This window comes from Terrapene carolina, unplaced genomic scaffold (assembly GCF_002925995.2).
Source record: "Terrapene carolina triunguis isolate 2854851 unplaced genomic scaffold, T_m_triunguis-2.0 Scaffold58, whole genome shotgun sequence".
NCBI lineage: Eukaryota > Metazoa > Chordata > Testudines > Emydidae > Terrapene > Terrapene triunguis.
In genome coordinates, this window is record NW_020664409.1 from 27,475,912 (window position 1) to 27,503,850 (window position 27,939).

Here is a 27,939-nt window from a genome sequence, read left to right on the forward strand (position 1 = left end):
AAAAGCGGCCATGCCGCCCTAGGATTGGGCGGAATGCCGCCCCGTAGAATCTGCCACCCCAAGCACGAGCTTTCTCGGCTGGTGCCTGGAGCCGGCCCTGCTTGGAAACCAAATTTCTGTCTGAAAATGTTGCACCTACTATAGTCACCAACAGTCCCTTGTAATATGGAACTGAAAGAAGTTAGCAAAACAATTATTTCTCTATTTTTCCAGTTTGTTTACTTTATGCAACTGACAGCATAATTAAGTTGCAAAACAAGCAACTGTTTCTCTGTATAGTCAATTAGTTAGTTTCTCCTTTGCTAAAAATATTCCTATAAACTTCAACAGGCCTTCACTGCTTTTTAAAGGGATTAAGAAAAAATCCAGCAACACCGAACAAACTATTTAAAGGGAGCTGTATTAGAAAATAGACCTTTAAAAAAAAAGTGTCCCTTTAAAGCACAATCTCAACCATATTTTCTTAAATTACAAAAAAATTCCCTTTTAGTTTGAAACCTTGTTTGCTAAATTCAGGCTAGAGATTTTTTGAATCAGAATAGTGAAGCCTTCAGAACTGGCTATGTGTGAAAGATGATACACCCTTAGCTACTGAGAGGCACTGCTACAGTACCTAGTAGTTTTCCATTGTATTAGCATAGTATGTATTAGATGATGTTCTATGCGCCATAGTCTTGCTTAGCACTGTGAACAGGCATCATCCTTCCCCTAGTATGTTTACAAGCTGCAAAATCAGCTCCTTCATATGCAACTGTATTTTATCTAGCTGTGAACAGTTTGAAAAAAAGTCCTGTATACATTCTGTTCTCTGGATGTGAAATTGACCCTTATGCCAACACACGGCCTATCGGCCACTTAAATCCCACTTAAAACTTCAAGGCCTATGCACCACTTAAGTCCCATTTAAACCCTCAAGGGCTTAAGTGGATTTAAGTGACATGTAAGCCTTGTGCTGGCCTTCTGCATGGGGTTGAATTTCAAACTCTCTGAATAGCATTGAATTGCATGGAGGCTTCATGCAGGAGTTGTGACTTGGTCAGGCGTCCTACATATGCATCCGCACATACACATCGGCATAACATATAAACCATACCCTTCGGCATTTTGGAGATGCCCAATCACAGCTGGCTCCCAAGTGGTTTTCAGCAAAGCCAAAACTGGGCAGTTCGGGGTGCTTTTGTCATGCACTGTTGCAACAGCACAGATCTGTGTGCATTGGTTTTCTGGAGCATGCAGAGTATGCCAGAATATGGCCCTATATGTTGTATATGATGGAGAAAGTTCTGTACTAGCTTCTGCTCTGTGCAAACCTATTGAAGTCAATATAGTTGTGCAAGGTGTAAATGAATGTGGTATTTGGCCGTAGGTTTTTATCACATTTTTGTACAATACAATTTTTATTTTAAAACAAAGGATAATAAAATAAAAATTCTCTTGAATAGGGCTTAGCAATATAAAAAAAACCCCTCCAAAATACAAGGAAAACAAAACTGATCCTACATGCAGGGAAATCCCAGGTAAGCTTTAATCTCAGATGTTTAAAGTCACTTAATCTGTATTTGTAAAGCACCTAGGATTATTTGGTTGATATGTGATATGTAAATATTAGTACAGTAGAATCCTGATTACCCAACTCCTCATCTATCTCAGTCCCTTTTTCTTTGGAATGCTCCTTGTGTCTTCCCATTCTGCTGAATATCTGTCTATTAACTCCTAGTTATCCAAACACAGTTGTCTTGGCCTAAGTGATTTAACTAATCAGGTTGCTAATCTCTTAATTGATATTTTGAATAAAAAGGCTGCCATATTATCACATAACTCATCTCTATTATGCTCACTGGTCCTCTGCCGGGAATTTGCATAGTAGCTGACATTTTACATAGTAACAGAAATACTTCTGGCACTCTCTATTATGTGGGAAGTCTCCAAGCAATGGAAATTGTGTGCATATCTCCCGGCAGGGTAGCATACTGTTCCTGCTGAGGAACAATGTGAAGGCTACTTCACTCATCTTCTGCCTTGTGGGGTGTAGAGAGGAAAGTGGGTGGTCTAAGGTGAAGGGGGCATGATGAACACTATGATCTTCTGAAGAGGAGGATGCTGTGTTGCTGCTGCAGATGTTGGCCTGAGTAACTGACTTTTGTTCCTCCTTGGAATAAATAACTTGTCAGCTGACCAACCTTCTTTACTTTCAGGCACTTTCTGTCTCAGCTTCCCAGGTTTCACACCTCCCATTACCTTTTTGATGCTACTCTTCATACACAACCCTTCCTGCTCAACCTCTCTTCTACCTCATCAGCTGCAAACCATCCACTCAGCTGCAGATTGCAGCTCCTTTAGCAGCATCAGTAACAAAGCCTGCTCTCCCCAGCCAGCCTTACAATACCCCTATTTCTACTCACAAGTCCAATCCCCTATCCCATCTTCAGTTCCCACACAACTACTTTCACTTCCTTCATGTCAGCATTAGACTCCTAGGTCCAGATCCTCCAAGGTATTTCGTCACCTAACTCCAATTTCAATGGGCCCTTAACTCCCAGTCTGATTTGTCTCCACGTTTAGCATCTACCTCTGTCCTCTTCCTCAATCACCAGATATGGATGGACATAGAGCTCTCCTCCTGCTCTATTCACATATTCTGAGTAGGGAGGGGAGCACAAGAAGTCTCCACATCTCCTGGGCCACACTGAGTTCTGTTCTTTTGGTCTTGGCCAGTTCTAGTCTATCAGCAGACAAAGGGTTTACCATTCTAAATTTGATAGACTAATGCAGAATAAATGGAACATGAAGAACATTTTTCACAGAATGACACTAGTAGAATCTTAAAGTCTTACAAAAAATGCCATGGAAAGCTTCAGGAAAAGAAAAATTGCCCTGTGGCCATTAAAAGCTTTAATGGCACAAAATGAAACGTTCGTCCACCTGGTAAGTGTAATGGAAAAAAGAGATAATATCAAAGCATGACAGTGTACTTTATATGTGCTTCCCTGACCAGAAACATGTGTCTGGAAGGACAAGGACAAAATTGATTGCTATAAATAATGACTTTGAGTTGAGTGCAAGGAAATGAATCCAGCCTTTATTTCATCTCCGACTCCTTAATAAAGTGTTAAGGAGAAGTCAATTAAATTGACCAGTTCAAAAAAGGTAAATCTTGAAGGGTCATTAAGCTAATAAAAAACACCATTAAGAACCAAGTTCTGCCATGCTTACTCATACTGAGTAGTGCCTCTGTGAACATTTTCTTTGATTTCCGTTGAACTGTTTGTAGAGTAATCTGTGTGAAAAGAGGTGACAGAATTGGGCCCTAGTTGCTTGTCGCAAATTCTGTTCCTCTTTTAAGGTATGTCTACAGTAAAGCTGGAATGTGTAAATTCTAGCTCAAAGAGACATACCCATGCTAGCTCTGACTGAGCTAACATGCTAAAAATAGAGTGCAGCCATTGTGGCGCAAGCAGTGGGAGGGGCTAGCCACCCTGAGGATGTACCCGTCCAAGACGCTAGTGTCAATACACAACCCTGGTTGGGCTATTCAGTTCTACAGTACTTTTATGCCTAGTCAAGTCCATCCACATTTAAGAGAATCCTTGTGTGCCTATACACATATATATATTCACATTCATTTGGTTGTTATGGGAAAGAGTCTCTCTCTTTTATTCACCATAGAATTCACTCAGTATCGTATCTCAGTTCAGCAAGACTGAGCCAAGGATTTAATCCCATGCTACTCTATGACAAGAGTCTTTTAATCTCCCAGTGACTCCAGCTCAGGCTGATAATGACCAAAAACTATTGCCACCTGATAGCTATTCAGTGGCCCGTCCTGGTGGCTTCAGTACTGTTCACATTGCACAAGTTTTCCCATCACAAAAATGATCATGTCCACAACTGGCACCATTGTTGACAGTCACAGTACAGAGGCCAAGGAATGAATGGGCCCGGAGAGGAGCTATCCTCTTGTCTCTGGCGATGATGTCTTCTGGTCTGTGTTAATGAGTGGGATGGGATGGAAGAAGCGTGTGTTGCTTGTTTTGTACCTGCTCTCTCCAGTCTCTAGAGTCTTATCTGTCTATGAATTAATGTGACTTCATCACTGGGGTGTCTAAGACCCTCACAGTCGTTAATTATTTTGTCCTCAAAATACTCCTGTTAGATAGGGAAGTATTATTATCCAAATTTTACTGATGGGAAACAGAGAGATTCCTGTGGCTTGCCCCAAATCAGACAGGAAGTCGGTGGCAAAGTTGGGAATTGAATCAAATTTTCTGAAACTCAGTCTAGTGTCTTAACGACCAGCCATCATCCTTCAAATCTGCAACCTGTCACAAGCACTATATGCAAAGGGAAAAGATGCATAATGTGCTACCAAATTAAAACTTTAGTATTGTATTAGAAACTCAGGGCCAGATTCTTAGCTGTACCAAGTTTACACTTAGAACAACAAAGGAGTGCAGGAGCCTTCTGCTCCTCTGATCCTCAGCCAGTGGGGGGTAGAGGGGGGCAAAACAGCCCTTAGGCTGGCTACAGGAGCCCCACAGGTATCGCTGCACTGGCAAGGGATCACTTTCTGCCCCGACATACACTTTATATAGAGGTAGGGAACGGGTGGTATAGAGCTGGCTGTCAAGGGAATCCTCTGTTGTCCCTTTAAGGCAATTTTCTGCCTACTTCTTGCTATTAACACAGCACAAAGCATACTGAGATGGGTCCAAGAATTTGGCCCCAAATATCTAAGTACAATACTAAGGGTGCTGATGAAAAGAATAACATCTATGTAAAATATTATACAGCGAATTATAATTATTATCAGGTTCATTTGAGTTCTATCCTTTATGGTATGATAAGTGACAGAGCCATAAAAATTATGTCAGAATCTGTGAAATGACGGAGGAAATACATTCCTACAGGCTACAGTATTGACCTCTGTAAAGTGTATATGATTGATTATGTTACCCTCTGGTGCCTGAGAAGCTTACAAAGGATATAATCCCTAGTAATGCTACACAAGAGCAAATGTTGCATAGGGTAACACCAACATACAGTAATGGGAATTTGGACTGAGGAGTCCAACAAGAAGCTGCACTGGGAACATATCCTTTTTCTTCATTAGTGCTACATTATAGTATGTTTGTTCAGGAGTTATTTTATCACAGGGCTGATTAAATGTTCCTTATTGTAAATAACAAATGTCATCACCATTGACATATTTACCTTAAGGATGGAGGATAATCCGAGTTAGTTTTGTTCCTATCACTCTCGGAGCTGATATCCATTGAAGGCAGAGGAACTTGGCAGTCTCCCACTGCCAACCCACTTTCTCATTTCACACCTCTTGCTCTCAAAGATCTGAGGGGAAATATCAATGGCTTCTATACCACAGTGGCCGATCTCCTTTGATGTACATTGGTCATGTACAAAATAGTTCAAGAAAACAAAAAGACAATGAGTGTTCTCCCTTTCTCTCCACCTCTCCCCCTCCCCCGTGCACACACACACAGGTGTCTAAACCTGTTAAAGGCAAAACAGCATTGTATTAAACAAAAGCCCCCTTTGCAGAGCTAATCCTTAACAGGTAAGTTTTAACAGGCCTCCTGTATTTTATTAACACGGCAGATGGATTTTGATGAGCAGGATATGTATTTAATGAACCTGTCTGTCCCTTGAAAGGGTCATTGTTCGGGGATATTTTCTTTGTTAGGTCACTAGAAGTTTCTTTCCAGACATTCTTTCCCCAGATAGTCATTTTAAAAAGTGGCATTGTTTAGTTTCAGAAAATCAGGACATTTTTCTAACACCACAGTGGTAGGGTTGCCTTCAGATATCTCTTGCATCAAGTGACCAGAGTGAAAGAATGAAGAGAAATGGAATGAATGGAATTACTGTCTGTATCAGATTAACAACTGACTGAGGAGAAATGGGTGAAGTGGCATGAACTGATACAAAATAAATCATTGATATAGCGGAGTTTTTCATATGGGCCCATGGGAGATGATTCCCATTGACTTCCCCTTTGACACTTGCAGCCATAACATTTATAATAACAATAGCATTTACTTCATCAACTGTGCTGTATCCCCGTATCTTATATATTTATGTCACCGTCTTCTCATACTTAAATAAGAAAATCCCTTGCACTGTCAAAAGTTCTGTATTTCTTTAATAAAAAGTTAGTAACTTAAAAGTTTTATTGCATGGTGCAACTGCGTGATTCAAAAACATTTTTTAAGACACTTGAGCCTTCACCTGTTATTTTATGTGACTGTTTACAGCTTGCAGTCAGATTACCTTCGTCTGTGTTCTCATCTGATCTCATCTCCAGAAAGGTAAGGTTGGACCAGGTCACTACTTGGATAGGGGACTGTGCAAGGAAAAACAAGGAAGGTGTTTAATGATTTAGTAGATGGCAATCTTCCCTGGGAATCATTGTTCCCTCAGGATATGTCTACACAGGGATAAAAAACCCGCAGCTGGCCAGGGTTAGCTGACTCAGGCTTGTTGGGCTTGGGCTCTCGGGCTGAAAAATTGTTGTGCAGACATTTGGGCTTGGGCTGGAGCCCGAATGCTGGGACCCTGTGAGGGTGGAGGGTCCCAGAGCTCAGGCTCCAGCCTCAGACTGAACAGCTACATAGCAAATTTTTAGCCCCACAATGCAAACCCCAAAAGCCCAAGTCAGCTGATCTGGGCCAGCCATGGCTATGCTACGGATCTTTCATCCCTGTGTAGATGTACCCTCAGGGCAGTATTGGTGCAGCGTGCTGCAAGGGGGATATCAATTTTCAGATAAAACATAAATCCAAAGCCCTAACTAGAACTGAAGAAACCTTTTGGTTAAGTATGACTCCCCCCATTTTACAGATGGGGAAACTAAGGCACAGAGCGGTTGAATAATTTAAACTTTCTGGGGCAGAGACTGTCTTTTGGTTATCTGTACAGTGCTTAACACAATGGGGCTGTGGCCTTGAGGTGCTACTTCAACACAAATTGGGATAATTTACCCCAAGCCAATGGTAGAACTAGGAATAGAACTCAGATTACTTGAATTCCAGTCCCATGAAGACTCCACTGGATTATGCAGCATCTCTTTTGCCCAGCTGAAACTTGTTTGTATTTTCCCTGGGGAAGAGAGAGGTTAGCAAAGCCTGGCTGAAGAGGCTGACCAGCAGCAGTAAGATGCTGATGTCTTGCTCATTGGCCAGGCTGACTGCAGATCGAGTCACTTTAATAATGTTTTTTTTCCTTCCGATTATTGTCTTTTTCAATACAGCATCATAAATCTTGACTGTTCTCCTTTGGACTGGTTCCTAATGCATGTTCCTTGTTTAGGAAAATCAAGTGCATTTGGAGGTAAAGTTAGCATTTTCCTAATATTTCCCTAGCTTTGTTGTTGTTAGAGCTCTGATGTGGGAAGACCTATTGGCCACAGGCATAAGCCCTCTCTTTACACACAGCTGGCAAATGAAAACAATATCAGAACATCTCCATGACACATAAGGCTTTTATATAGTGATGTTTTATACTTTACTGCAGTTTCCTTTGGAAATGCTTAAAACAACTCCATCTGTTTCCTTTTAGTGGGATTTTGTGTTCTTCAAGTCAAAAGGAGAGGACAAAACTCATTAATTTTGCATAATAATTACACTGTCCTATATAAATATCTGTTGGACTGATTTTTTTTTCATGGGAGATGGTGCTACATAGTCTGTGCAACATAACAAGCGTTACTGTGACAGGGAGCATAGCTGTGACCCAACAAAATAGTCTCAGGATTGGCTGGTGGTTAATCCTGTGCATTGCTGTTGTACACGACAGGGGCTAATGTTATAAGTCAAATAAGATTCTCCAGGAGCTACCTACATTTTGTTGACCTCTGTGAATTCCAACCTTGATTTACCTTGGCCAAAAAATTGTATTTCATCTGCAAAGCGTTCATTTTAACAAAAAATAAAATAGCATATGTGGAGCTTCATCCACCAGTCCCTCCCACCCCTTCCGAAGATTGGATCTTTAACTTGATATGACCCCTTGCTGGCCAGACAGGTGTTGTGTCTGCAAGGTATGCATTTTCAACAAATACACTGAGTAACACATCATAGTCTAGATGGGGTTTGCCTCTGGATGTATACAGGATATACAACATTCAAGCCCTGGTGTAAAGAGAACACCATGTTTTCCTTCATCTATACCAGAAGACAGTATAACCTCATTACCCTTCTGGGAAAGCCTGGAGGCTTTGGGCCTGATTCTCATTTACACCAAATCCCCTTTTACACTACTTTGCCAGTGTAAAGGGGCATTAAAGGAGTTATAAATTATATTTATTTGCACGGTCAGGCCCCTTTATACCAAGAATCAGACCCTTGTTTTGTTGCTGTTTGGGGAGGAGGGGGGTTGCTGTTTTTATTTGCTCGCTCTTGGAATTTTTTGAATGTTTGTTATAATTTGTTTTTGGCCAGGGTGTCTATAGATTAAAATGTATTATTATTAACAACAAATATAAGGGGAAGCCCTCATATTTAAAGGACACTGTGTTCTGTATTTTCCAACCTGTAAATAGCTTCCATCCATTTGTGTTAGCTAAATAGAGTTTGGCTAGTGTGTTATGCAAGAGTATTGCTTCAAAACAGTTTGTGCCTGCTCTTTGTGTTGCTAATTCCCTGCTCATGGTGAAGCTACTCTGCTGCCCTCTGCTGCTGAAGTCACTGCACTTACATATGGGGAATGGGTCCTTGGTCCCACTCTCCAGAAGCCAGATTATTGCTCTCCATTACACAGATATGAACACTGAACAGAATGTGACCCCCAAGTCCTCACATGGAAAGAAGATGAAACTCAGCTTTATTCCACAGAAGGAATTACATAACAACATAAGACTTGCCATACTGGGTCAGACCAAAGTATCCTGTCTTCTGACAGTGCCCAATGCCAGGTGGTCCACAGGGAATGAAAAGAACAGATAATCACCAAGCAATCCATCCCCTGTCGCCTATTTCCAGCTTCTGGAAAACAGAGGCTAGGGACACCATCCCTGCCCATCCTGGCTAATAGCCACTGATGGACCTATCCTCCATGAACTTATCTAGTTCTTTTTTGAACCCTGTTATAGTCTTGGCCTTCACAACATCCTCTGGCAAGGAGTTCCACAGGTTAACTATGTGTTGTGTGAAGAAATACTTCCTTTTGTTTGTTTTAAACCTGCTGCCTATTAGTTTCATTTGGTGAGCCCTAGGTCTTGTGTTATGAGAGGAAGTAAATAACACTTCCTTATTTACTTTATCCATACCAGTCATGATTTTATAGACCTCTAGCATTTCCCCCCTTATTCAGCTCTTTTACAAGCTGCTGATGAAAAGAGTAAATACACACCACCTATTGTTCTTTAGTCCAGAGTCATGATTGTGCAGCTCTTCACATGAATGTGGAACAAAACCATGTGCTTTATCAGTGCCCTGGAATATTGGAATCAGTAGGAAGGATGGCTCAAACACAACTGTAGAGTGGGACTGTCTGCACAGAGTGCCACGTATGTCTTCCTACTGGGACTAACACAGCACCATCACCTGTGAAAAGAAAACACATTTGTGCTTGAAACATTGCAGCAAGGATGTAAAAAGACATTGGGTGTGTGAAAGGATTTCCCAGGTAACAATGCCAAGGTGGTTTGCCAGGGAAATGTCACCTTGGACTGAGCAAATTGTCACTGAACTTTTGTGAAAAGATCACATGGTTTTGTTTGTTTGTGAACAAGTGTTTATTTAATAGTTGTTTTATTGTCACCTTACCAGATTCTCCCTTTTTTGGGGCTGTACTACTCCCCAGTATTTCTACCATCCTGACATAGTAATGGACAAGCATCCCCTATTTCTCTCCAAACAGTTTATGTTGATAAATTCCAGTTCAATGTAAAATTACCAAAAGAAGTGAGAGCTGCAATCTTTTTTGTGTAACTTATGTGAAAACTGAACATAAAAGGGTTGTATATCATCAATTAAAATAGGCCTCTTGGCATTTGATTTCCTTCTGGCACTAATACAAGTTTGTAAAAGTAAAAAGCTAGATACAGTTCATTATATGGGGTGGGGAGAAAGAGTGGTACATTATATCTGATAACAGAGGGGAAAAAAACACCTTAAAATGGCACATTTGTTTCTTATTTAGCATTTAACAAAATTTTTTCATTTTATGTCTTCCATTAAGGGATGTAGTTGTTCAGATCTACACATATGAGGGGACTTCCTTTGTATTTCCTTTTTAGGAGTATCAAACCCTTAAATATTTCTCCCCTCTTTCCTGCCCTTTCTTCTGCCCTCCCCCTTCATCCTGCTCATGCTTTTCTGCTAAACACTAGATAGGCTGTAATGTTGCAATAGGCAAATCAGTCAGTGTTGTCCATTTGTTCCTACAAACAGTAACACAACCTGGAAGATTTTACCTCTGAATAACAGCTTCAAAGGCTGATCCTTTCATTTATAAACCCAAACATGAATTCTTCACACAGTGTCAGGGTTCAAGTGCAATGGTGAAAATACCATTCAAGCCCTGTGGTTGGTTGGTTTGTATTTTTTAGTTTAAAGGCACATTGCCAAGTAGTTTATGCTCCAGAGCTGACCTTCTTTAGGATTGCTATAATCTGTTTCCTGGATATATCCAAATCTCCCACTGTGGCACAAAGACATTTTTTAAAACTTCACACAATAGCTGCAGAGCAATACAGCTCATGCTGCAGTATATAAACTAATCATCCCTGGAGATTTGGAAGACTTCCCCTCCCCCACCATAGTATCGCATACATTTGGAAGATGCTTTGTGATGAGTTTCCCATTCTTCTGGAGCACCTGTTATAGGCCATTGCTAGAGGCAAGACATGAGACTAGGTGGACTGATCCTGGTAGTTGCTATATTCTAGAGAGACAACCATGAAGGTGTAGAGAGATCATTTTCTTCCCAGAGCTGTGCTGACATCATTAACACTAATGATATGTAAATAAGGAATATATGAAACAGGGCTAGGTTGGTTTGTGCGCCACTATTCTATAGTGTCTATAAAGGAGAAAAGTTATAAGCAATGGCATGTTCAAGAATTACAAACAATTAAGGGTAAAAATTGATCCCTACATGTCTGTAGTTTGTTATTCTGTACAGCACTTTGTTGTTTGTAAAAGGTCTTATATAAATCAACAAATCCCTCTAATAGGCTTATCCAGCTATTTGATACTATGTTAACATTCCCACATGCACAGTTAAAGTTTCATCTTCATTTAAGCTGCACCAGATTTAGCTATCCTTACTCAGGTTGGTCCCAATCCTTGCCTGTATCCAGCGCAGCTTAGAAGTGGAAATGGTAGCAGCAAAGATTGCTTTAAGCCTCCTTTGTATCTTCCAGCCTTAGAGGTGGCCCAATGTTGGTCCAGTACCCAGCATAAACTAGAGCAGACAGCTGCCAAAAGTCCTGATCCCAAAGGAAGATGGGATCAGGCGTATTTTGGCCATGGACCCGACTCAGGGGTGGTTTAGAGCCAATACAGTGTTTCTAGGAAAATCTGGATTCCTATAGACAGGAGGAATACTCCATGCTATGGGATTGCTTTGTGCTGTTGGTGTGGCACAAGCTACTGTAGCAGGGCTAACAATCTGACTGGGGAGTGGAGCCATGCTCCGTGAGCAGCCCCATTGGAAAGTAATACTCAACATGAGTGAGGATGGACGAAGCTGTTGGGAAGCAAGCAAGCCGGGGGAGGGGGGGGGAATTATCCCTCAAGCATTCCCCTCAAAATAAAACAGAATCAAAATTCTCTTTTTTTTAGAATATGATCACAAAAGTAAATTTCCTCAGGCAGGTGTTCAAAAGTTTGTAATTCTAAATGTCGCCTTTCCAAATCATGTAAAAACTTGTTTTAATTTTCATAGATACTCTAACTGTCCTCAGTAAACTTTTATAATATGAAACAGGTCCAGATTCTGATCTCAGTTAGGGTTTGATCTTGCTCCCATTCAAGTCAATGGGAAAACTCATTAACTGTAATGGTGCAGGGTCAAGCTCCTAAATCAGCATCAGTCCACTGAAGATTATGGAGTTACTCTTGATTTACACTGGTGCAACTGAAATAGAAATGTGGACCATAAATACCAGCATGTGTCATTAACTAGCCCGATAGTTTCATGCTGGCCTCAATTGTATGCCTTGTATCATAACCTAGAGCTAGTTGTGGACTTACTCTGGATAGTCTGGGGGATTGGGAATGCACTACTGAGCCTTTCACCTCTAGGTTATCCCTCACTGGTTCTCCTTCTTCCCATTGCATCAAACACAGATTTCTTGTCCTGACTTTGAAAGGAAGACCTCTGCTGAATAGCCCCGCCCTGCCTTATCTGCCTAATATCTTCTTATAAAGTCAATTCCTGCCTTTACTCCATCAATTATGCCAACCTCCGTTGCCTGCAATGATTTTCAGGCTTTTTCCTCATGCTGCCCCTTATGACTGGGAAGAGCTCCCACACAAAATCCATAAAGCTGTCACCTCATCCTCCTTCAAGACCTTGCTCAAAACTCAGTTCTTCCCTAATGTACACATAAGCCCCTTTGTTTTCAGTTTAAACTGATTTTTACCGAAAATTTCCTGGGTTTTACAAAAAGCATTATTCAGTTTTTTACTCTACTTTTGTATCATTCAAATATATAAAAATAACTTGTTTTATTGGGAAAATACAATACATTGCATGAGATATATGTATTACAATTATACATTAGTCTGTGTGTATCTCAAAAGCTGCCTGTTGAAGTAAGGCTCTGTATTGGTCTAGAAGATACACCAATAAACCAACAGGCACGCACACAAGCTCTGAAGTGTGTATGTATCTGAACATACTGATGAATCTCATGCCCACCATGTACACATTTCAAACTGTGAGCAGATAATGGTTTAAAGATTTGACACACTAAAATGGGAAGAAAATGAAAACCCGTATCAGAATACATTTCAGAACACAAGGAAGTGTTCGAAAGTTTTAAAAAACAAAAACAGTAGAAAAGGATGAAGTTGAGTGTATGCGCTGCAAATGGTGTGGCCCAGTTATTAAATGTAAATACACCTCTACCCCGATATAACGCGACCCAATATAACACTAATTCGGATATAACGTGGTAAAGCAGCGCTTCGGGGGGGGCGGGGCTGCGCACTCCGGCGGATCAAAGCAAGTTCGATATAATGCAGTTTCACCTATAACACGGTAAGATTTTTTGGCTCCCGAGGACAGCGTTATATCAAGGTAGAGGTGTAGTTATAGACTAATAGTTCTAAGTCTACAACAGTAAACTGTTTATTCAAATGAAAAGTTTTATTTGGGGATTAGAAATATATTGTTTTCTTAAACTCAGAGGTGGCATTGCATTTTGAGTTCTGTTTTAGTTCTGCAGCAAACTACATTGATGAACAGAATTTTCCCCCTGTCTTTCCATCCACCAAAATAAACCCCAATATTTACCCAGAAAAATTATTAATAGTTTTTTGCACTGATTTTCACACATTTTTCTTGTTGTGGTCATAAACACTGATAAATTCCCCGGAAAAATTACATAAAATACAACTGAAAATGAAGGGGTCTATGTATACAGTAGACTACAGCCTGATTATGGCTAAGCATATGGAGGGCTGTGATCACTATTAGTGACCAGTGAAGAATTGTGCACATCCTATTATGTGTAATTATTGCCCTTTTTTGCCCAGCCCATCCTGCTTGTTTGATTCTGTCACCTCTCAGATCTTATCTCTTAGATTGTGAGCTCTTTACGAGAGGCACTGTTATTTGTTATATGTTTGTGCAGCACTTAGTACAATAAGGCCTAACTTAGCGGAAGTGTTTAGGTACTACTGCAATGTAAGTGTTACATTAGATCCAAAACGGTATATGAAAAAAGTTAAGGTTGCAAAGTCAAGCAGTCAAAAGGAAGAAATGCCAGAATGAAAGTTGCCCATGAAACCTTAAGCCTGAATGGTTAATGTTTGGCAAAGGTATAAGCAACTGAAAACAGGGCATATAATGCATTAGGCAACCTTAAGAATGAGCAATGGTGCCAGCTCTATCTATAATAATAATATTCAATGATTAATGTTATAATCTAATGGCTATTTGGTGTCCTTCTTAAAAGTAGATGGCGCTCTCAGTTCATTTCCCAAATGTCTATGCCACAAGTGGCACACTTACTTGTGAGTTCAGCAAAAGCCAAAGTCTGAATGAGCAAGGAGAATGAATTACATTCGCACCTCGTAGAGGTGTCCTGTCTAGGTCCAATTGAGCCACAGTGGTTGAGTAGTTTGGGGACATTGCTGCTTACACTGCATGTCTGTGGGCAACGACAATTTTGGTCTCTTGGTGTGCGTCAATCCACCACATTGCATGAGTATTAAAATCACAAAACAAATCAACTACAGTTATTAGCTCTATTATTTTACAGTGTCAGCACACCTTGCAGAGAAGTGAAGGATTGGAAAAAAAGGAAACCATCGGTAGGAGGAAACATAAAAAAATAGATCATCAATAAAGAAAAGAAGAGATGGAATTACTGTAGTGTGGAAAGAATTGAAAAAATACGAACCGACATTAGCAGTATGCTTAAGAGGTTAGCTTTCTGGAAGAGAATTTATTATTGTGATTTGATTTGAAAAGAAAGTGCTGCTGGCTCTATCTCTTAAGTAATGCAGAATTAGGAAAACAAAAATAATTTTCTTAAAATTGCACATTTGATTATATTTAACACAGATAATTTAAACTATGAATTCTGAAAGGTTCATTCAAGTCAAAGGGACCTCTTACTACAATGAAGGCAGCAGGTTCAGGTCTCTATTTTGTAAGAGTTTATTGACTTCCAGTAAAAACTGCAGATAAATTTTTAGATTATATGTATTTTTGTGACAGCTGGATATGAAGAAAGAAGGGTGGGAACTCCAGATTATGAAGAAATGAAGAGGAGTCTCCTTGCTGGGGACATGCCAGAGATAGAAGAGTCTAGGGCAGCACTATATAAGGAAATCAAAGTACAGAAAGTGGGAGGTTAAGAACAGATAGGCTGGGTACTGTGTGTATTTCTGTAGTCTAACCTTCCTCCTTATAAATCTCGTCTTTTGCAGCTTTGATCACTTTGCACAATAGTTCTCTGGTTCCTAAAATCATCTTCTTTGGTGTGATTCCAGAACAAGACTTACAGTACACACTACAGCCTCTTTCGCCCACTCCCTGCTGATGGCTATCTCTATTAATAGTCTCTAAGACTATCTGACAAAATATGGGCCAAACCCTGAAGTCCTTGCTCCATTTTAAGTCAGTTCTTACTCAGACAAATCTGCCCTGGGACCAAATCCCAGTCCCAGCGCAGAGTACAGCGAGTTCTGGGCCTGCTGGGCTTCACAACCAAGCAGCTTCTCCATCACCAGTGGCTGTAGAACTCCCCCATGCCTGCCCACTTCCATGATGTACACTGCAAGACTCCATCCCCAGGCCATCTATGGCAATGGGCCTCAAAGGTATGTTGCCCGGGGAGGTGCTGACTCTCCCACGATCCCACTGGAAGGTGTGGTCTCCGCAGCTGACTTAGAGCCAGAAGGCTACTGAAGCAATTGGGCAACCCTCTTCCTCCAAGACTCTGAAGTCTGCTGACAGTTCTGATGTGAGCTGTCAGCCAGTAGCCATGAGCACATCCGGGTTGAAGACACTTCCTGCCAGGACAATTGTCAGGGAGGGAGGTATTTCTCCTCCACCTCCCACCAATTCCTCACAATCCAAAATGACGGTTGGGTCAGACTGAGCCCATCTCTCCAGATCCTTCAGTTTCCCCAACCTACAGCTCCATGGGATTTATTCAGCCAATTGAAGGGTCAGGGAGCGCAGTTGCATGAGTTCCCCAGCCCTACGCTTCACAGGTGTGCACGGTGGAGTAGCTGAAGTGCTGATCCATCCCCTAATGCCGTCCATCCTCAGGCCCGATGGGGCTGGCACAGAACCGCCATGCACAGGAGTGAGGGGAGGAGGTCTTCAGTATTTTGCCTTAGTAGTTCTCTCACATTTACCTTTCCTTTGCCATTCTTTTTTAAGCTATATTCAATTTTCTGTGGTTGACAGGATGAATATTTGTCCCCATACATTTGTTTATATTTAGTTGCTAAAATAGATGGTTCCACCTTGAGTTAAAAGTGTTTCCAATGTTTTTTGAAGATAAAATCAATATCCTACTTTCTTAGAACTATGCTATGACTGAGGGGATGAAATATACACACACACACACATATACTTGGAGTGTATATAGCTGGAGAAAGAGCACTTGCTTTCTTATGGTCATACTGAGTTATTTACTCTTACCTTCTGCTTCTGCTTACTAAAACCTATACCAGTGTACAATAAAGTCAAGTTAATATCCTGCTTTAGGATATTGATGAGTCAAATATCTTGGTAAAATTGAAAAGAAGATTAGACACCTAGGAGAATAAGAATATCATCTGCATTTATGCTGGCCAGGATAAAAATGATAAATTGGGGTGGGGGGCACCAATCTTCATGCTTCAGGGCATAAGCTGATCACCAGCTGGGGTCAGGAAAGCATTTCCTTTGCCATGTTAAAATATAGCACAACTGTCTGGGTGCATCATGGATTTGGGTTTCTGACTCTGGAGCATCTATGATAGGCCACTGCCAAGTTGCAGAATACAGGTCTAGATGGAGGGTCAGTCGATTCTGGTGTACAAAGTCATATGTGCCTTGGCTTATGTATTACTAATGTAACATTGTTTTTGTTCTTGATCAGGTTTTAACACATGCCTAGCTATCTCTAATGGTACCCACCACGTTAGGTCACAGACCCATGAGGTGCTGAGAGCCTTCAGTTCCTATTGACTTCATTGGGATGGAGGATGTTCAGAACCTTGCAAGATCAGGCTCTTAGTGACCCTGCTTGGCTTAATCCTTGTTGTTTTGCTTGAGTAAGGACTTCAGGATTAGACCCAAAGAATGGTGTGGGGGAGAGAAGTTCTATAAGCACAGACCCTAAATAATTTTGAAATCAATAAACAGCTGAGTGCTTCTGAGAAGAAAAAATTGAAAGGCTACTCTAGAACAAAATGCCAAAGAAGGAGAATGTGCCAAGCGCATTCAGAGGTTGAGGCTCTCAATGTAGCTGTCTTGGATGTGTTACCAGATCACAGATCAAAAGAACAGAGAAGAGGACAAAAGCAGCTCATGCGACAGTGAGCTATACTTCAAAGCAAATTAATTAAATACAATGAAAAAGAGAATAAAGAAGGAATGGATAAAACTACTCTGCTATAAAATAAAAATGTGGAATGGCAACACTGCCTGAACCCACCAGTAAGCAAGTACTAACCCAGCAATCTGATATAGCCTATCATTTAGTATAAATAATGTATAGGGGAAGCAACCACAAATTGTGTCACAATAATTCTCCTTATTATCCACTACAGACCTACTGAAGTCCTTACTTAGGGTTCAACTGGGCCTTGTAAGCACAGGCCGTAAAAACAAGGTGACCAGATAGCAAGTGCGAAAATCGGGATGGGGGTTCTTAGGCCTGGTCTACACTAGGCGTTTATGTCGAATTGAGCGCCATTACATCGAATAAACCCTGCACCCGTCCACACCACGAAGCTATTTAGTTCGACATAGAGGTCTCTTAAATTCGACTTCTGTACTCCTCCCCAACGAGGGGAGTAGCGCTAAATTCGACATGGCCATATCGAATTAGGCTAGGTGTGGATGGAAATCGACGCTAATAGCTCCGGGAGCTATCCCACAGTGCACCACTCTGTTGACGCTCTGGACAGCAGTCCGAGCTCGGATGCTCTGACCAGCCACACAGGAAAAGCCCCGGGAAAATTTGAATTCCTTTTCCTGTCTGGGCAGTTTGAATCTCATTTCCTGTTTGGACATCGTGGCGAGCTCAGCAACACTGGCAACGATGCAGAGCTCTCCAGCAGAGATGGCCGTGCAATCTCAGACTAGAAAGAGGGCCCCAGCATGGACTGATCGGGAAGTCTTGGATCTCATCGCTGTGTGGGGTGATGAGTCCGTGCTTTCCGAGCTGCGCTCCAAAAGACGGAATGCAAAGATCTACGAGAAGATCTCTAAAGCCATGGCAGAGAGAGGATACAGCCGGGATGCAACGCAGTGCCACGTGAAAATCAAGGAGCAGAGACAAGGCTACCAGAAGACCAAAGAGGCAAACGGACGCTCCGGAGCCCAGCCCCAGACATCCCGTTTCTACGAGGCACTGCATTCCATCCTAGGTGCGGCCGCCACCACTACCCCACCAGTGACTGTGGACTCTGAGGATGGGATATTGTCCACGGCCGGTTCCTCGGAGATGTTAGCGGACGGGGAAGATAAGGAAGGAGATGAGGAGGACGAGACAGTCGACAGCGCTTGCAACGCTGATTTCCCCGACAGCCAGGATCTCTTCATCACCCTTACAGAGATCCCCTACCAACCGTCCCCAGCCGTTAACCCGGACACAGAATCAGGGGAAGGATCATCCAGTAAGTGTTTTAAACATCTAAACATTTATTTTTAACAGAACAGGAATGTTAACAATACCAACAATGGGTTTCTCATGATTAGTTTGCCCTAGGTGCTTAACGTTTCAGTCCCGGGCAGTGCAACTATTAAAAAAAAATCTAACAATGTCCGGTTTTGCATGATTGTTCTGCCCAAGCCGCTCTACTGTTTAGTCCCTGCCAGTGCAGCTACAGTAAAATGCGGTCTACATGTCCGGGGATAGAGCAGAAATCCTCCTGGGACATCTCGACGAAGCTCTCCTGGAGGTAATTGGAAAGCCTTTGCATCAGGTTCCTGGGGAGAGCGGCCTTATTGGGTCCTCCGTGGTATGAAACGTTTCCGCGCCAGGAGACAATCAAGTACTCCGGGATCATTGCCCTGCAGAGCATGGCGGCATATGGCCCTGGTCTTTGCAGGCTTTCCCGAAGCATCCTTTCTTTATCACTGTCTGAGATCCTCATCAGGGTGATGTCGCTCATGGTGACCTGCTTTGAATTAGGTAGGGGAATGTTAGTATTGGGACTGCTTGCCCGTTCCTTTACACAACTGTAACCGCCGGTTTACAGCCACGCGGTGGAGGCGGGAGAGGGGCGGCATACAGGGATCTTTCCCTGGGACAGCCGCGAGGGGGTGGGACAGGGGCAGCGTTGATGCTTGCCGGATTGCTGGCAGCAGGGACTGGCATTGCTTTCAATGTGAAAGGAGGCCAGTGCTACTATTAAAGTTTTAAGCAGCCACAAGTCTACGGCTTACCATGTCTGCCTGCTACACAAATTCCGGTGTCCTGCCCCGCTTCTCAGATCGGCAGTGCAAGACCCCAGGCACTGAATGCGAGGGCCGAAAATTCGACCTTGTCCTGAGTGCGCATGTGATAGGTGCTGTGCATGGTCTTGTTCACAAAGAAAGACTATGTTCTTTGTTCACAACTACATTTATCTTTCTGAGGAATTCACTCCATTTTTCCCATTCCCACAGCCACATCTGCGACTGTCTCCCAACCCAGCCTGGCATCACACTCCCAGAGGCTAGCGCAGATTAGGCGGAGGAAGAAGAGGATGCGGGAGGACATGTTCTCGGAACTAATGGGCTGCTCCCGAGCCCAGGCAGCACAGCAGACCCAGTGGAGGGAGAACTTGTCCCAAATGCACCGGTCACACATGGAACGGGAAGAGAGGTGGCAGCAGGAAGACCAGCAGGCGACTCAAACGCTGCTTGGACTAATGAGGGAGCAAACGGACACGCTCCGGCGCCTTGTGGATGTTCTGCAGGAACGGAGGCAGGAGGACAGAGCCCCGCTGCAGTGTATCTGTAACCGCCCTCCCCCTCCACCAAGTCCCATACCCCCGTCACCCAAAGTCCAAAGAAGGAGGGGCGGCAGAGTCCGTGAAAACTCTCACTCCACCCCTGCAGACTGCTCTACTACTAGAAGGCTCTCATTCCCCAAAATTTGACAAGTCCTTTCCTTCCCGCCTCACACAAGCCCCCGTCCAAGTTTCACCCCCCAGTTTCATGTGTAGTTGCAAATAAAATATATGTTTCTGTTAATTACTGATTCCATCATGTTCTTTTGGAGGAGAGTCTGTCTGAAGGGGGGGAAGGTGGTTGGTAATTGGACAGGACAGTCACCTTTACCAGGGTACAGAGGCGGGGGCAGGTCCAGCAGCAGGGCACATACACAGTGCAGTGACTAGTTACCCTGGTCAGTCTGGGAGGTGGTTTTCATGTTCTGTGGGGGGGGAGGGGGGTTGCTCTGTGACTTTGTGGCGGGGGAGGGCAGTTACAGATCTTATGCAGCGGTCCTTATCCTGGATCACAGAGCCACGCAGCAGGGGATCTGTAACCCTCCTCCCCCTGCCACAAAGTCACATAGCCCCCACATACACGCAGTCCCGATCAAGAGGGCTGGCAGGCTCCGTTGAAACAACCAGTCCACCACTGCGGAGCCTGTCATTCCTGGAGTTTAGAAGCGTCATTTTCATCAGTACACTACACCCGCTCCCCACCACAGTCTGCGTCCCAGGTTTAAAACATTCCCGCGAAAACAGTAATAAAGAAAACGGTGTCCATTAACAAAATAGAAGTCATTTTATTTTTAAACGTGTGTTGGAAGGGGGTGAAGGGGGTATGTAACTGGAGAGGATAGTCAACATTAAGTGGGTAAAGAAACGGGGGCAACTTCTCTGTACACAAACTTAAAAGTCACAGGTTACCCTGCTCACTCAGGAACCTAGCTTTCAGAGCCTCCTGGATGCACAGCGCGTCCCGCTGGGCTCTTCTAATCGCCCGGCTGTCTGGCTGGGCGTAATCAGAAGCCAGGCTATTTGCCTCAACCTCCCACCCCGCCATAAAGGTCTCCCCCTTGCTCTCACAGAGATTGTGGAGCACACAGCAAGCTGCTATAACAATGGGGATATTGGTTTCGCTGAGATCACAGCGAGTCAGTAAGCTTCTCCATCTCCCCTTGAGACGGCCAAAAGCACACTCCACCACCATTCTGCACTTGCTCAGCCGGTAGTTGAAGAGTTCTTTTTCAGTGTCCAGGGCGCCAGTATAGGGCTTCATGAGCCAGGGCATTAGCGGGTAGGCTGGGTCCCCAAGGATCACTGTAGGCATCTCCACATCCCCAAGAGTTATTTTGTGGTCTGGGAAGTAAATTCCTTCCTGCAGCCGTCTAAACAGACCAGAGTTCCTGAAAACGCGAGCGTCATGAACCTTGCCTGGCCATCCGATGTTTATGTTTGTAAAACGTCCACTGGGATTCATCCCAGACCTGCAGCACTATGCGGTCCCACCAGTCCGTGCTTGTTTCCCGGGCCCAGAATCGCCGTTCCACAACATCCACATGACCCATTGTCACTGTGATGTCCTCGGCGCTGGGTCCCGTGCTTTCTGACAGGCCTGTGCTACTCTCAGACTTCAGGCCCTCTCCACGGTGCCGTAGCCTCCTCGCCCGATTTATCTGCATCTGCCTCTGGGAAAGGTGGATGATAAGCTGCGAGGCGTTGACAACGGCCACAACTGCAGCGATGGTCGCAGCGGGCTCCATGCTCGCAGTGCTGTGGCGTCCATGCTGTCACTGACCAGAAAAGTGCGCGAACTGATTTCCCGCCGGCGCTTTCAGGGAGGGAGGGAGGGCGTTAGTGATGGACGGATGACGACAGTTATCCAAAAGCACCCTAGACACATTTTTTTACCCAGAAGGCATTGGCGGCTCGACCCAGAATTCCAATGGGCAGCGGGGACTGCGGGAACTGTGGGATAGCTGCCCACAGTGCACCGCTTCCAATGTCGACGCTTTCCACGTTAGTGTGGACTCACAAAGTCGAATTACTGTCCTTAGTGTGGACACACACGTTCAACTTTGCAATATCGATTCCACATATTCGATTTAAGTGAAATCAAACTACTCTCGTAGTGTAGACATACCCTTATTCTTAGTCTATGCACAATGTGCCTCAGGCAGCATGTGACTAGGATTCATCACCAAATTTGGTCCACTGGGTGGATCATTAGCTTCCTCAGCCTAGGCCGGGTACTGACAGGGAACGCGACATGACCACTGATCCATGCCCCGCAGTGAGGGGGCCGGGGGCGTGTTAATAGTTGCCTATATAAGACAAAGCCCCTAATATCGTGACGTCTGGTCACCCTACATAGATAGGTGTACTTGAAGATGCATCGGGGGCATTCAATTCCTGTCTCCACAACAGACTTCCCATATGACCTTGGGTAAGTCACTTAATCTCTCTGGGCCAGATTTTAAAAGGTATTTAGGCACCTAGTGGGATCTTCAAAAGCACTTGGGTCCCTAGCACCCATTAAAATCAATGGGAATCAGAAGCCTAGGTGCTTTTGAAAATCTGGCCTCCCGTGCCTCTGTTCCCCCTCTGTCAAATGGGGTAATATTCCTTCCCTACTTCACTAGTGATGCGAGGAAAAATACATTAAAGATTGTGAGACACTCAGATACTACAGTAGTGGGGGATGAAGAGGTACAAGTATCTAAAATAGATTCTGCCCCAGCAAATCTTCACTTGCACCCTGCAGGGAAAGACTTGATCTGTGGTGCCTTATCTACTATTGGACTTTATGGTATGTTAACACCTCCAGCTGATATCATTGTATTTTAGTCCACAGAGTTTTAGGGTGGGAATTTCAAAGCTGACTAAGAGATTTGGAGGCCATGTTCCCATTATAATTCATGGGAATTGGACATCCAAATCCCTTAGTCTAACTGGTGAGCAGCATACATGATGAAGAGTTACAGTGTGAGTTTCAGTGTAACCTGCACCGCAGACTCACGAGGCAAGGTAACGCATAACCCCATTGCTATCCCAAAACTGTGAGAGTTAAGTCATCTGCACGTGTCCAATTTTAGTTATCCACACTGAGAGCCGGATGTGCACATTCTAACAGCACACGAGGACCTAGCAATACTAATTATGAATTTCAAGTCATGCTGCACCCTGGCATGTATACACCCTGTGATGAGAATATGCCTTTTAATTCGATAGTATATAGTTCAATTGAAAACTGTGAATGTGAGGCTTTGGGGCACATGGTTAGCAAGCTTAGCAAAGTGTGATCCCATAAAGGTCAGAAAAGACGTGCAAGTACTCAGGCTAATCACAAGCATGTACAGATCACTATCAACCAGCCCTCAATCATCCACTGAATTTTATTTTGTGCTGCTCCACTTTATTTTTAGAAACCTCTCCCTTCTTTAGCTAACACACAGATTGTGCATTCAATTTGCAATGGCCTTTATACTCTTGCTTATTAGTACAAAGTCAAAAGTAGAGCCTTAGAAAAGATTTGTTGCCACTAAATGATAGCATGCTGAAAACTTACCAGAGTGACTTGTCCAGGGAAAATAGAGGCTATGCCATTTTGGTTTGAAAAACTGAGTACTCCTGATATCTTTGGACCAGTACTCAGTCACCCCCTTCAGAGTGAAAAAGGGTGTGCAAGAGGAAAAGATATTCCAGAATGACTCCACTCCAGGAAAATGTACACTGGACCCCCTAATTCCTGCAATTGTATCAACATTCGCAATGGTCTAGAAGTGTTTCTCAACGACTGGTCCATAGACTGGCACCGATCCCTGAGATCTCCCTGACACAGTTTAGGAAGGCAGCAAGCCAGTCCCTGGTATCAAAAAGGTTGAGGAAACACTAGCTATCCCCTTTTTCAGTAAAACCCAAGGAAGAAGCTTTGGAGGAGGAAATCTTATGCCCTGTCTATACGTACAGCAGCGCAGCTGGACCAATACAGCTGCACCACTGCAGGGTGTGGTGAAGACGCTCTATGCCAACAGGAGAGAGCTCTCCCATCAGCATAAGAAACCCACCTCTGCAAGCAGCATGTCAACAGGAGAAGCTGTCCCGCCAGCACAGCTCTGTGTACATGAATGCTTATGTCAGTGTAACTTATGTCATTCAGCGAGGGTGGAATATTCACACCCCTGAGTGACATAAGTTTTGCCTACATAGGCTGTAGTGTAGACATAGCCCCAATGATGAAACACCCTCAGACAGTTCCTTCCTTATTGTTCCATTTGTGCTGGGTTTTCCCTACATGGAATAGACCACAAAGCCTGTCCCCAAACCCTACCTGTGCAGAGGCTCTGGAGTAGACCTGCATGGAGAACAATAATTCTGTTTTACAAGAGATGTTCAGAATTTCAAAATTCCCCCAAAACAGAATGCAAAAAAAAAAAAACTACCACAAAATACCAACAACCCTGTTTTATAGAATTGAAATATTTTGATAACGTAGATATAAAATTCTGCTAGATGGACTGAAGAGGATCCAGGAGCCTGGAAGCACCCAAGCTCCAAGGCTCCTGGCTTAGCCGGGGCTTTTGGGGCTTCCAGCATCTCAGCTCCCTGTCAGCCTACCAGGTGGATTGCCAAAGAGCTGGGATCCCGGAAACCTGGGCTCCCCAGAAGCTCTCCAGGGAGGCTGTCATGGAGCCAGGGATGGGAGCTGGCAGGAACCAGGCAGGTTTCCAACAAAAATCTGCCTGGCAGTAGAGTTTTGTTGGAGCCCTCCCTGGGTTCCATCAGACCTTCATTGAATAGAACCATCTCCGCAAAACATTTAGATTTAGAAGCATCTGCATTCTCTGACAATAAACCTTTCTGTTGGAGAATTTCCAACCAGTTCTATCCTGTACCTTTAGTCTACCTCTGGCCTGCAGCATCCCATCCAGCTTACTAGCAGCATGATTCCCTTGGAGCAATGCTACCAGGGATTTTCGCTGGCTATAACTTCTTCTGCAGAAGAGATAATGCAGCTTGAGATGTATTATCTTTATTGGGAACATCCAGTACCCAACCTACTCTCCCGAGTGCAATGTGTATGTTCTCTGGCCTGCCCACCATTCCCCAAACAACCTCCCCAGAGCAGACCCCCAAACCTCACAACATCCTCTTGTGGGATCCAGAAAAGGGACGGAGGAAAACAGTGCTGTGGAGATGGGTGATCTCTGACACCCACCCCTTCTATGTGGAATCAGGAAGATCAGAGCATAAAGGTTCTGAAAAATCTATGGAGGATGATTCATGGTGTGTGTACTTTCACCATGGAGGCATTTGTTGTTTAATTAGCTAATACTGAGTGAAGCCCTGTGGACTTTACCTCAAGGAAAGCTCTCATTGACTTCTGTGGGAGTTTTGCTTGAGTAAGGAGTCCAGGATTCTGCAAAATATTCTATTAAAAGGGAAACTTCCTGAGTGTCTTCTGTATCCCAAAGATTCAGTAACCCAGCAGGCCATGGCAGCATCTGATGAATAACATTTTCCTCCTAATTTGTTAACACATAAAAGCTATTAAACCAAAGTTATGGCAATGTAACATGCGTTCCTTTTTGTTTCTGTTTTTTATTTTAAATGATAGCAGTGTCACCAGCATTGAAACAATGAGGACCTAGAGTCAAGTCCTGAAGGCTTTTCTCACTTCTTACTCAGGCAAAGCTCCCATTGACACCAACAGACTCAGTAAGAACAGAGAAAGGACTTCAGGGGTTAGTCCTAATAGAATATGGAGTCCGGTGGCACCTTAAAGACTAACAGATTTATTTGAGCATAAGCTTTCCTGGGTAAAAAACCCACTTCTTCAGATGCATGGAGTGAAAATTACAGATACAGGCATACAAATGGGAAAACATACAAATTTTGGGCCCAGCTCTGTCCTCAGAAGTGCACTTGTGGCTCTCGTTGGCTTTGCTGGGAGCCCCGTGCACATGTATGATGGGGTCTGGATTAAGCTCACTGGGCACCTGCTACTTAAATAATCACAATCATAAAGAAAGCCATTAATATCAATGTCCTCTCTTCTATCTTCATACAACAGATGGTGTTAATTTGAAGATTTGCATTCATTAGAGGACTAAAATCATGAGGTAACTTGCTTCCAGCAGCACATTGGAACAAAATGTAATGCTAGAGAAAATGGTGAAAATGAACTATTGGAACAAAACACACCTTCCATCAAACAATCTTGATTGAAATTCTTCTTAGCTTTTAGTATGAAAAAGTATCTCCCAGTTAACAAGCTTTCGGGTTAAATTCTGCCTTCGGTAACATCATGTAAATTTGGAGTACATCCACTGAGTCACTGGAATCTGGAGTCACTTCACTGAGCCATTTGAGTCATGACAGGGTAAAACTGGTGTTAGGAAGATCAGAGTCAGACTCGCCCACCAGTGTGACACTGGCGTAACTACACTGACTCATTGAAGTTGTGTCAGATTTCATTGGCGTTACTTCAGATTCACTTGTGTAATTGAGGTCAGAATCAGGCGTATTATTATAGTAACTCCTTGGGATGGACAGACATCAGGCGATATTGGTGTGATCTCTTTTCGTATTTCATGCAAGGAAAGCAAAAATGAATAATTAAAAAAACCCCGCACTATCAGCTAGTGTGTCTGAGAGAATCCTGCAGTTGTGCCTTATCTTTTCATAACTGCAAGTCAGCACATTTAAAATTTAATTATTTAGAGAAGGAGGAGGGGAAGGATGCCTTTTGAAGAAAGTCCCACAAGTTTCCAAACACTTCAAGATTTCATCCTGGCCATCAGCCAGATGCCAAACAAAATGCTGGTTTCCAGCAGGAATCTGACAGGTGACCTTTCTAAAGTTTACACGCTAAAGTGAGAGCTGATGTTCTGCTGCTTATTTTTCTGCCTTTCAAGTTATTACTTTATTCGAACCATACTGAAGATTTCTTTCCATGTAATGAAAGATAAGATCTCCCCCTTAATGTTTTGGGATTTTATATGTGCTTTTCTTTTATCCATATTTATGTGGTGGATCATAATTCACACTTTCAGATGAAAAGATGTTGGGTGGGAGCGAGAGACATATATAGAAATACACACACACACAGAGACTAAAGATAAGCAATATAAAGCAGCAGTAATAACACAGAGCTGGACTGAACACACATACAGGCCGGGAAACAATCCAAGGTTCCCCACAAGGAGTTTCCTCACCATTCTTCTGCTGAGAGGAGAATCCGTCCTTGCAGAGGAAAGCAAAGGTCTGGCCCACAAACCCTGTGGATTCCCCCCCAGTGTGACTCCATCGAAATTATATTACCTGGGATTTCCCAACCAGTATCTTTCTCTGGGACCCTCATTTAAGCGGGCGGGGAGCCTTCACCACAGAGGGGACTCCCAGAGGAAGCAAATACCGGTTCTGGCTGTATTGAACTACCTTTATCTCTACTGGATACAGGTTTCCCCCCTCACTTCCCTTGCCCTCTTTACGTATAGATTACCAGACCCACAAACAGCCCTCCTCAAGGTTTAGGAGAAGAGGAGGGCAAAGCTGGAAATTCCTCTGTGGATGCAACTTTCTATGCATAGACTCAAAGGGCACATTCTGCCCATAAGATACAGAAACAAACGTTTCCTAGCAGGGCTGGTTAGTCCTCATTTATGCCTAGGTGCAAGTCTCCCAACAGTTTTACACAGGTGTAACTCCCTGAAAGTTAGTGGTGTTACTCCTGTTATGCACCAGGCTAAATGAGAGGAGACTCAAACCCACTACCTGTAGCTGAGGACAAAAGAACTTTACTCAGGTTGCCAGATTCTGATCTCACTCGACACCAGTGTTGTAAACTGGACTAACTTCACTGAAGGCGATGGAGTTGCTCAGGAGGAGATATGCGCAGAGTAATGAGATCAGTGTCTGGATCAAGGTAATGAGGCACATAGGGTCAAGTTCTGAGGCCAGCTTCTTCCAAAGTCAACAAAAGTTACTGTGTCTTCCTGCAGGAAATTAGGGTCCCTGCTCTGATTTGCAGCCCATTTGACCACAGTAGAGCTAACAGGATGGCAAGGGACGTGAAAGTCTGGGCCAGATTTGCCCCGTTGAT